Raw genomic sequence first — 11,606 nt, forward strand, 5'->3', positions numbered from 1 at the left:
ACCACCACAGCATCCCGTAGATGCCATGCCCTGCTTCTCATGATTGTCAAACCCACCCACCCAATACAAACCTGTGTGACCCTCCTCCGCGGTCACTCTCTGAAGGCAAGGGGAGCTGACCCCAGCCAGTTGGTCTGTCCACCGTTCTCTCAATAAACTTCACCGTTTGCAGAGTTGTCTGGGTTGCACTTCTTGGGGAGAGGCAAGGGTTGGACGCAACAGCCAATTTTAAGCATTTCCTCTTTGTTTTTGTTTCTTTGCTTCTTTTAAAAGTCTGTTAATATAAGGAAGAGGGAGTTGTGTATTTTGTGCAGTTTCAAGAAGACCAGCAGCTTCCCTGCTCCCTCCAGCACCGCCCTTCATCTCTCCTCACTGGTTTTCACACATACTTTCCACACGCTCTGTATTCACAGGCCCGATTCACCACTATCAGTCCACAAGCAAAAGGTGGGAGGACCACAACTCCACCGGGAATAAACGCCTCCTTTGCACACGTTCCTCTGAGCCCTGCTTTGTTTGTACTGTGCAGTTTGTAAGTTTGGTTTTCATTTTTCTTTGTTCTAATTATTTAAGCAACGTTTATTCTTCTTTGAGCCTTATGTTATTTGCTATATTGTTTCATTAGCATGTATTTTGGGGACTTTTGCACTTTTTTTTAAAGAACAGTTTGATTTTGTGTGGTCTGGTAATTTTGTAATTGCTTACGGTGTGTCTGCCCAGTACGTAGTCTACTCTGATAAATGTTCCAGGTGAGTTTCAGAAGAATATATATTTTGCAGTGGCTGGGCGAAGATTCCCCAACTGTCAGTGAGAGCGGCTGATTGATGGTGCTGCTCTCACAGCCTTTCTGATCTCCTGCCTGCCGCAGCTGTCAGCTACACGAGAGGGCTGCTGAGGGTTCCAGCTGTTATATTCCACTTCGATGCTTCTCATTGCAGTGCTCTCAATTGTTATTTAGTGTTATTTCGATGCTCCATTATTTAGATGCATGGATTTTAAATTTTAATTTTAGGTGTGTTGTTGTTTCATATTTTGAAAAGTTGATCCAGTACTAATTTTATAATGTTCCACCTTATTGCAGATAAATTTTCTTTATGTGTGTTTGAGATTAGTGCAGTTTATTCAGTTTTTTTAAATTATTAGTGTTAACCTGGTGTGCCTTTCTTCATCTCTTTACCTTTTTAAACAGTTTTGCTGAGACAAACAGTTCACCAGCTTGGCGGTGCAATTCAATGTTTTTTAATGTCTTCAGAGAGAAGTGCAAACGTCACTATTATTGATTTTACTTCAAACGAAGCTTCATTCGCTTTAATCACATAGTCCTCTCCACTCACTGACTTCTAATCAGCCGTTAATATATTCCACGTCTTTGTATATATTAATAATTCGGTCAACTGAGATACACAAAGTGACAGAATATATGATCTTTTTTTTCTTTTGAGACTGATTTATTTTTATTGGAAAGGAAGATTTACGGAAAGAAGGAGAGACAGAGAGAAAGGTCTTCTATCCACTGGTTCACTCCCCAGGTGGCTGCAATGGCCAAAGCGGAGCCGATCTGAAGCCAGGATCCAGGAACTTCTTCAGGGTCTCCCACGTGGGTCCAGGGTCGCAAGGCTTTGGGCCGTCCTTGACTGCTTTCCCAGGCTACAGGAAGGGAGCTACAGGGGAAGTGGAATATTCAGGGTATGAACCAGCACTGCAGTGGGATCCTGGCACTTACAAGGGGGAGGATTAGCCTATTGAGCCTTTGTGCCAGGTCCTAACATATGATCTGTTACCACTGAAATCTTTCATTAGTATATTTTTTAAATATTCCTTATTTTTAGTATTCAATAATATTTTATTCTTGTTTAGAGATGAATAGTATCTCAATGTTACAGATAAACTATATTTTTAGTTCCTTTATCAATTTTTGGACATTTGGATTATTGCTACTTTTTGGCTCTTAGGAACAATTAACTCAACCAGCGTGGCCCAAACAGGGTTGAAGAGGAAAGTGACAAGCAGTTGAGAAAATTAGAAAATAAGACAGCCATGACATAAAGACTGCAAAAATGGGTGGCCAGAGGAAGCCCCTTTTCTGAGAACGGGGTGGACCTAGGCTGACTGCGCACAGGCTTTGCAAATTGCGGAACTAACACTTGTCAGTTTTTGCGCTTCAAGTGTCAGTACCATGAAATCACTGCCTAGGTCTGCATCCTGGAGCTCTACCCTTCGTACGGATCAGAGCTCACACCTGCCTGTAACCCATAGCACTGATTCGTGTTGTACTGAAGCTCTTCTTCCCTTGCATGCACCCAGTTCTGCCAGCATCATGGTTTGAAGTCACTGCCCGGACAGTCCTGTGCTCTTTGAGCTCCTGCTGAGCGCTCAGCAGAGTCTCAGACTTTCCAGCTCTCCTCCGTTCATCTGCATGTTTCTTTTTGTAGCGATTTTATACTGTTTCTATGCAGAGTAGGAGTTGGGATGCTGTCCCAAGATGCTTGAAGTACCTAGTGTCTTTTATGGTCCCAAATGTTTGTTGGGAACACTTTTCCATTTTCCAGTATGTATCTCATCGGGGTTTGCGAGGGATTTCGTTGATCTTGCAGATTGCCTTGTGCAGTGTGAAAATGCTAGCAACTCCCATTTCTCAACCCAGACACCAAGAAAACCTTTCTCTTTGCCTTCTTTAACTCATCAGCATTACATAGCTCGGGGCTATGAGTCCTCCACCGCCATGGTTAACTCATTCCTAATTTATATTCTGCTATAGGCACTACTGCTTTCTTAAATTGCTTTTCACAATTTGAAAAGTAACACAACTTTTATCTGTGTAACAAACAAAAAGTAATGGCTTGATAGACAGTTGATTTTGACATGGTGTCATCTTGCGTTCTGCAACTCAAGTAATTGGTTAGCTCTGCAGTGTTGTTGGAGTCGTTAGCGTTTTCTATACATAAAGCCGTGCCATCTGCAAAGAAAGAGAATTTTACGTTGTCATTTCCAATTTGTATTTGTTTGCTTAATTGCTCTAAGATTTTTGAGAGTATGTTGAATAACTATGGCAAGAGTCTGGGGCCAGAACCACAGCACAGCAGGCTAATGTTGAGTAGCTGTGGCAAGGGTCTGAGGCCAGCACCATGGCATTGTGGGCTAAGCCTCCACCTGCGGCATTGGAATCCCATATGGAAACCAGCTTCAGGCCTGGTGACGTCACTTCCCATCCAGCTTTTTGCTTATTGCTTGGAAACGCAGTAAGGGATGACCCTGCACCCACTTGGGAGAGCTAGAGGAAGTTCTTGGCTGCTGGACCCAGATTGGCTCAGCTCCAGCTGTGGTGACCATTTGGGGAGTGAACCAGCTCTCTCTTTCTTTCTTTAAACCTTCCTTTCAAATGAAAATAAATTTTTTTAAAGAAGTGATGAGTTGGTCACACCTCTTTCCTGATCTTGCAGGAAAATACTTCATTTCCGTTTGCACTGTTAAGTCTCACATGTGTCCCAGTTTCATTGTAGTAAATTCTTTTCATAGCTAATTTACTGAGGTGTTCTTTCCTACGAGATTATTAAGCATTGTCAGCTGCCTTTTCCACATCTGCTGAAATGATCCTGCGTCACATCACAGCAACGGCCTGCACGTGTTGGCATCCAAGGGAAAGTTCAGCTCACTTGTTACTAGAATCTTCTCAGTGTGCTCTTGAACCTGCTTGCTCATGCTTTATTTAGAATTTTTACATCACTATTCAGCAAGATATTGCCCTGTGATTTTTTTTTCTTCTTCAAGTGTCTTTATTGCCATGTTAATTATGGCATCTCAAGGTGAATTTTGTTACGGAATCATACTATTTTATTTACGTGAAAGAGACTCCATTATAGCCGCTTGGAATAAAGCCAGGGTTAGAGTCTGTCTGAACGATTTGCATTTTTAAACACTGTATGCATTTTAATGCGCTTAAATAAGAAAATAATTTCTGTGCTGCTTTCTTGGTTTGACAAAAGGCATGACAGAGTTATTACATTTAAAGTGGTATGAAGGAGACCAAGTCACTTGGAAGCAGCTTTTTGTTTAATATTTAAATGAACAAAGTCAAACACCACTACATCATACCACATCCTCTCTGAGATCACATGCAATACATTCTCCATCTCATTTCAGAGACCAGTGCTTCCCGATGACTAATCAGTCGACGAATGTAGACAAATTATGCACCTGTGCCTTTCCATCAGTGTTGCTTATTTAAAGAGCAACAAACTAACACCACGAGCCTGGCACAGCAACCTAGCGCCTCAGGTCCTCACCTTCCATGCACTGGGATCCCATATCCTGGCTGCTCCACTTCCCTCCAGCTCCCTGCTTGTGGCCTGGGAAAGCAGCAGAGGACGGCCCAGAGCCTTGGAACCCTGGACTCACGTGGGAGACCCAGAAGAGTCTCCTGGCTCCTGGCTTCAGATCGGCTCAGCTCTAGCCTTTGGGGCCACTTGAGAAGTTAATCAGCAGACAGAAGATCTTCCTCTCTGTCTCTCCTTCTCTCTGTAGATCAGCCTTTCCAACAAAAATAAATAAATCTTAAAAAAGAAAAAAAAAACTAAATCCCAGCCAACTTCTAGAAACATGGTGTGACGCTAGGCGCTTTTGATGCTGTCATCTTGCCATTAGCTTTTACTTTCACCTTATCGCCAAGTGGATTATTCCATTTTTGCCTTGATTCCATGACTGTCTACATTTTTAATTGTTTCAAGTTGAAGTAAAGGGGAAAATCAAGCCCAAATTTTTCACCTTTTTTTTTTTTAAATAGCAAATGAGATATGATTCTGTACTTGGCAATTAGGCCCGTCTTCCTGCACTCGGTCCTTCTCAGACTCAAGCCGTAGTGCATGTGGGCTCCGGAGAGGGCAGCCTGGATGTGGGAGCAGGAGGCAGGGCCTAGCTGTGCAGCTGTCCTGCCTGCATCTCTCCTCGCTGGGCCCGGCCTGCAGCCCCTGCAGCCGGTGCAGGTCGTCCCCTCCAAGCGCCTTCCCGCGGCCTCCTCCTGCCCGGATTTTTACCGGCTTCTTGTTTTGCCTTTGCAGGCCCCTAGATCAGATGACATTTTCTGTCATCTGAGGGCAGGATTCTGTTTATCTCGTGCATAATCATGAAGGAACTGTTCAGGACACACCAGGTGAGCAACTGGAGCATGCGTGTGCCCCAGTTAGCGGCCAAGGAGTGAGAGCCTGGGTGCTCACTCAGTGGTGGTCAGGGTACGAAACAGTTAAATCTGCCCCTGTCCGCCTGCAGCTCTCCCAGGCAGTAGTTTTTCATGAGCTCCTGACAGTTATAGGAGAGGGGAGCCTGATGGCAGGAGCGAGTGAGGCACCAAATGGGTACTTGCGATGAAGAAATCTATCCGTCAAAGGATGCTGGAGGCGTCTCTCGATTCCAGAAAATGAAAAGTTTATGACTTCACGCCTGAGAGTCCTTAAAGACCACAGGGTCTGCTTTGAATTACAGTGTGCAAAGAGCAGCGCCATTTTAACTCCCGGATTTGTCACGGGCATCCCTTTTTACCTGTAGCCCCCACCTTGATTAATGTGGGATTCCAGCCTGATTGCGGCACGCGGACGCCACACTCCCCTGCTGTCACTTTCTGGGGCGACTCTGCTTGGGCACGGGGAGCTCCTAGGGAGAAATGTCACCACAAAACACAAGAGCTGACCCCACAAAGGCTTAGCACGAACACTGGTTTGACAGCTCCTTAACAAACAGCAGGGAAATTGTGATATTTTTTAATTGAAAAAGCAGTCAGATCATGTTTTCCAGTCACCTCACAGGTGAAATCTGCAGGGAGACTTCTCTTTAATTTTCAGCCTTGCACTACACGGCAAGACGGCTCTGTCGATGGCTTCGGACAGGCTTCGTTCGCTCTTCCAGGCTTTTGGCATGACTATTAACATACGCCAAGCACAGACTTCAAGTGCAAATGAAAGATGTTGTCAGGGTTTAGACTTTTGATTTCTTTTTTTTACGTAACTAATTATAGATCTGAAATAAATTCAAACCTCAGGTCTGTGAAGACAAAACTGCTCCATGTAGTGGGCACAGGTGAGCTGCAGGGCTGGGGTCTGTGGCAGAGGCCAGGCAGGCAAGCCCAGGACCACTCGGGCAAAGAGCACAGCTGCCTGGCCCAGCCGTGGCTGTGGGCGCTGGAAGGGCCGAGAGCCAAGGCACCCATGTTTCTTCCTCTGTATGTGCAGATTTGCTGTCTGCCCACAGTGTTCCAGGCACTGTGCTGGTCCTGGAGTAACACACGGGAGACCTGTGTTTGACAGGGCAGACAGCCACTAGGACAAGTGGACTAGTGGACACATCACTTATTTTAGTTATTTTTAAAGTTTATATGTACATTTGAAAGGCAGATAAAAGAAGAAAACAGAGAGAGGGGGATGGAGAGAGAGAGAGAGGAAGGGAGAGAGGGAGAGAACTTCTCTAACTGCTTTACTCCCCAAAGCCCACAGCTGAAGGACTGAACTAGACGCAAGAACCTACACTCCATGCAGATTTCCTATATGAGTGACAGGAACCCGGGGAGATGCAGGCGAGCCCACAAGCCTTGGCCAGCGTCCTGCCAGGGCTGCCCCAGCAGTGAGCCAGACTCTAAGCGCAGGCTGTACTTGCTCACACGCACGGGGAATGAGGGAACCCGAGTGTCAGCTCCGCCTGCTAAACTGCACACCGCTAACATGTCATTTAACTTCACCCGTGTGTGGAACTCACCAATTTATATGACACACTTAAGTACAGCTAGACAATAGCACGGTTTTTGGCTCATTGCACAAGCAGCTTAGAACTCACCACTCCAAGCTAAGGAATACAACCAGGAACAAAGTGAAGCACCAGTTCCTCTTCACAGTGCCCAAGGTGAAAGAAAGTCGGAGAGCACACCTGGACAGACAGAAACCAGAAAGTCACAGCTTGTTCCTGTGTGGGAATGCATAGGAATCATTTCAAAGCTTCAGAGATTCTGCTTTTAACAAGGTGGCCATCAGGCAAAGCAGTCAACCGGAGCCACGGCTGCTCGGCTTCTTGGGAACATGAGGCTGTGGCAGAGAGGAGGGGCCAGCGCCAGCCTGCTCTCACCATCCTACTGGCCAGCGGCCACTGGCCACCGGCCGGCCAGCGTGGGAGGATAAATGGTGAGCAGCCTGGGGGAAGAGCCCCAGACCCACCCACAGCCCTGCAGGTGCACTGCTTCTGCCTGCCCAGGCCACCACTCCATTAGCAAAGGCTCATGGCTCCTGATACCTTGCACCCACTATACCATCCCTGACTTTCTGTGGGAAGTTACCGTACAGGTAAAGGAATGGAGTCAGGGAGGACCTTGAGCGGGTGTGGTTACTCTGGGATTCATCTTGGTCGGAAGTGTCCACGCTGCCTGAGCTGCCGCTTGGATGTTCCTTCATTTAGCCGTTCTGGGACCGCGTCAGGCACTGCTTCTTTCCCTGCTTCTCTTTATCTCCTTTGATGCACCTGTTATGCACCTGTTACACCTTTTGTAGACATCAGATTCTTGGATTTTGGTTCTGGTTTTGGAGGTCAGTCATGTTGTTTCTTTTCACTTTTCAGTAAAGGGAGTTTCTATTGCCACAATCTGAAGCTCAGAAATTCTTCCTCTGCTGCATTGGTGACCTAACCAAAAAAGCTGCATCGCCTCTCTTACAAAGCTTTTCATCTAGCAAATTCCTTTTTTATTCTTAAATTTTCCTTTTCTTCGTTTACAATACCCATGTTTTTGTATATTGCATTTTTTTCCATGAGATTCTCAAACATACTAGTCATTGTTTGTGTAAGGAGCAGTGATCCCACCATTCTGGGCCACCTTGAAAACCTGCGTACCCAGCACTATCTTAAATTCCCCAGGCCTCAGTCTCCTTACGGCCCACTCACCCAAAGGAACTTCATGCCCTTTACGCTTAAAACCATGCACTGCCAGACTGCTGAACTCCATGACCCACACCTGCTGCCCTGCTCCTCCAGTCCCTTGATATCCACCTGCAGCTGGAGGTGCCAATCCCTGACCCGCACTCCCCACACCCACCTGCTGGAGGCACAAAGATGCCTCTTCCCTTTACTCTCCCTCTCTCTCTCTCTGTCTCTCTCTGTCTCTCCCTCCCTCCCTCCCTCTCTCTCTCTCTCTCACCCTCTCTCTCTCTCTCTCTCTCTCTCCTGCTTCCTGCTTGCCCTCTGCCCCACGATGCCTCCCCAGCTGGAATAAAGGACCTCTTGTGTGACTCGTTCATGCTGCCTGACATCTTGACTTTGTGGAGAAAATAGCTAAGTTTGTTTTTTGCTTTTAATTCCCTGTTAGATAAATCCACTATCAGCCCAAATGGCTAAGCTGATCCTTCCCTAGACGGGCAGAAATGTTGTCTGCATTTTTTAAGTCACAGCTGGCATAAAGAATTTGAAACCAACAGTAAAACTCCACTCTATGTTTCTTTAAGAACTTCTCACTTTGGTTGATTCCTGTTACGGTTCAGTCATTGCAGGTGGAACCTTTTTGCCTTGTTTTGAGCCTGGTTTTTACACCTTGTGTTTATCCCTATTTATTTCAAACTCTCTGCAAGATCCAGTTCCAGAGAGTCGCAAAGAAGCTCAGTTCATTCTCTCAAAATTCAGTGACTTAATTCATGTGGCAAATGTTCCGAGTCTTCCCACTGAGAGGCACACTGCCAACTTGCAGACTGGCAGCCCAGGGTCAGCCCACCCACTAACACAGACAAGGCTTGGCCTCAGCCTAGAACTCCACAGACTCCCAGCCTTGAGCTCTAAACAGGACAGCTCCTCTCCAGGGATCCAGAAAGCTGACTGGGATCCCCAGTCCCCATCAGGCCTCCCATGTGCAGGTGCTCCTCAACTCAGGGGAGGGCTCCACCCCCCAACCGTCACAATGTCAAATATGACAAGCTAAAGATGTATGTAATACTTCCAACTTGCCAGACATCATGGTCTGGCCTGCCCTACCATGAACATGTCCGGTATACTTGTAGCGTCCCATCTAACACAAAGCCTACCATGTAATAAAATACTGAATATCTTGATTAATTTATTGAATGCTGTACTGAAAGTGAAAAAACAATGATTACATGGGGTTACTTTTAAAGCACAGTAAAATGAAAAGCTCACAAGTGGAGCCAGTGTACGTCTGAAACCACAGTCATTGTTCCTTTGGGCTTTGCAATGGTGAGTTTTAAGCTTGACTGGGCCATGACATAGTGCACTTTTCATTTTGGACACAACTTTGGGCAAATGGAACTTACTGTGGGTGCATATCTGATGACAGTGATCCTGAGTTGGAGTCTGCACTAGAGTTTGCTCGCTAACCTGGTTCCATCCACTGGGTTCCGGTGTTTCCCTCTTGGGCCTGAACAACTCCACCCAACACCAACATCCAACGAGGCCACCTGCGAACGTGACTGACAAGAAAACTGCACGACCTCTGTACAATCCTGTTAGGTCACAGACAAAATCATGACTATTTCCCAGGACTCAAAAATGACCAAGGCACCTCCTCGCTGGCTTATTGGCATTTTGGACTCATCTCATTCATCCTCAAGTATTGATTTTTTTATATTGATCATGTAATATCATTGCTTCTTGACAGCATGCAACCCCGGGCAGAACCACATCTTCTTTAACTGGATGTAATATAATCTGAGCCCAAATCCTATAAATCTTTCCCTATATCTTTAAGGTTTTTCTATGCAACATACTTTCCAACTGCAATTTATACTGTTGGACATCATGGATTGCCAGCTTGCAAATTTATTTCTATGAACTGCAAACCCAGCTTGTTCAAATACAGGTTGTCATTTGGCCAACTGGTGGAGAACCTTGGTATGCACAAGGCAGACCTCATCTTTCCCAATAACATGATCATGTTTTCGGCTCTCAGTCTAAAAAGGATGAGGACATGAGAAGAAATCTAGCTCTTGACAGCAGGATGTGTGTATTTTTCTATCTGAAGGAGAGCCCAAAGCTGGGAGGCCCTGCCAAGTGTTACTGTCATCTCCATAAACAAAGCAGCTGGTGCCTGTGGGTAATCTACACTTGGCTTTCCTCTCCTTGTTGGCCAGACTTCCAGGAACTAACAACAAACTCACATGAAGACGAGAAGGAAGTGTGGCCACCCAGCATCTGCTGCCTCCCACTCCATCCTCACATTCCAGACAAATGCCTTCACTAGCTGCCACGGAGAAGAAGAGCTGATTTCCCTAGATCTCAGGTCCCTGGCCAAAATGAATGCAGCTACACCTTCTTAGTGCCCTGATTACAACAGCTCTGATCCCTCATCAGACAATGACCACACTCTGAGCATTCCCTGCTGACTCCGATTCACGCTTGTCCTAAGTGACACTGCACATGTAGGAAATAATAATCCCAAGTTCACAGAATATGAATCAGCTGTCACAGGCCCAGTGCAAATCTGAGTTATACCAGCATTCTAGAGTTTGTGTTGGACCCAGCAGTTAAAATGCCCACATTCCGTATTGGGTGCCTGGCGTCTGACTCCAGCTTGCTTTCAATGAGGAACTTAGGAGACAGCGGTGCTCTCTCTGTTACCACTCAGGTGGAAGGCACGGGTTCAGTCCCAGCTCATGGCCTCTACCTGAGCCCAGCTCTGTCCATTGCATGCAACAGGGACTGAAGCAGCAGATGAATGTATGTGTTTCATCTGTGTTTCGCTCACACTCTCTCCTCAAATTCTATGGCTAGAATTTAAGAAATAACTATCTTAGGAATAACTCTTTAGCAAAGCCACCTCTTCTTTAAGTCACCTATGTTTGGTTCCATAGGATCCCATTCCTGAACAAGGCTCAGTCAGTAGACTGTGTCTTTGGAACACAATCTAAATTTCCTGATCTGCACCTTGGAGGATCCACTTACAACCCAAGACATGAAAATCACTCTTCATTTTCCACTTCGATGCCAGCACTGACAGCATTGTCACAGATTATGGAGCTCTCAGGATTTTACCAGCTTGCTAACTTGTTAGAAATGTCGCTTACAGATCAGTGTAGGATACCAGAGCTGGGAAAGTCTTCTCTTAGTCAGGAACTGAGCTTCACACAGAGGAAGGAGGAGACTCAGAGAGCAGAATGAGATCCCAACCAAACCAAGACTGGCACAGGCACATCCGGGCTCACTGTCGAGGGCTCTGCTTTTCCCCGTGTGGTTATTTGGGCTGGAGGCGCCAGCACCCCTGGGAGCTTGTGGAAATACAATTACAAGAACTCCGGAGTTCCCCACAAGCCTGCAAGATCTGAACCAAAATCAGAGGACTGAGGTTGTATCCAGCATGAGAAACAAGATTCTTTCTTTCTTGAATGTTGAGCACCTGTTACATGATCTGTTCTCAACCATCATCTGTTAAATAAATCAACAAATTCCACATTCATAGTCTAAATGTGATATGTTGGATTTCTGTTTCATGATTTCTTGACAGTCAAACTTTAACAAAAAGCCAGCAGTTGAGTTCTTTGCCAATCCAAGTCATTCAGCAAGGTACATATTTCAAGAAGAGGTGGTCTTTGACTCAAGGAATGAAAAGCAAAGATACACAAGCCAGGGCACAACCATGAGTA

This window comes from Ochotona curzoniae, unplaced genomic scaffold, assembly GCF_017591425.1.
Source record: "Ochotona curzoniae isolate NIBS_2020 unplaced genomic scaffold, NIBS_Ocur_1.0 scaffold_3835, whole genome shotgun sequence".
Taxonomy (NCBI): Eukaryota; Metazoa; Chordata; class Mammalia; order Lagomorpha; family Ochotonidae; genus Ochotona; species Ochotona curzoniae.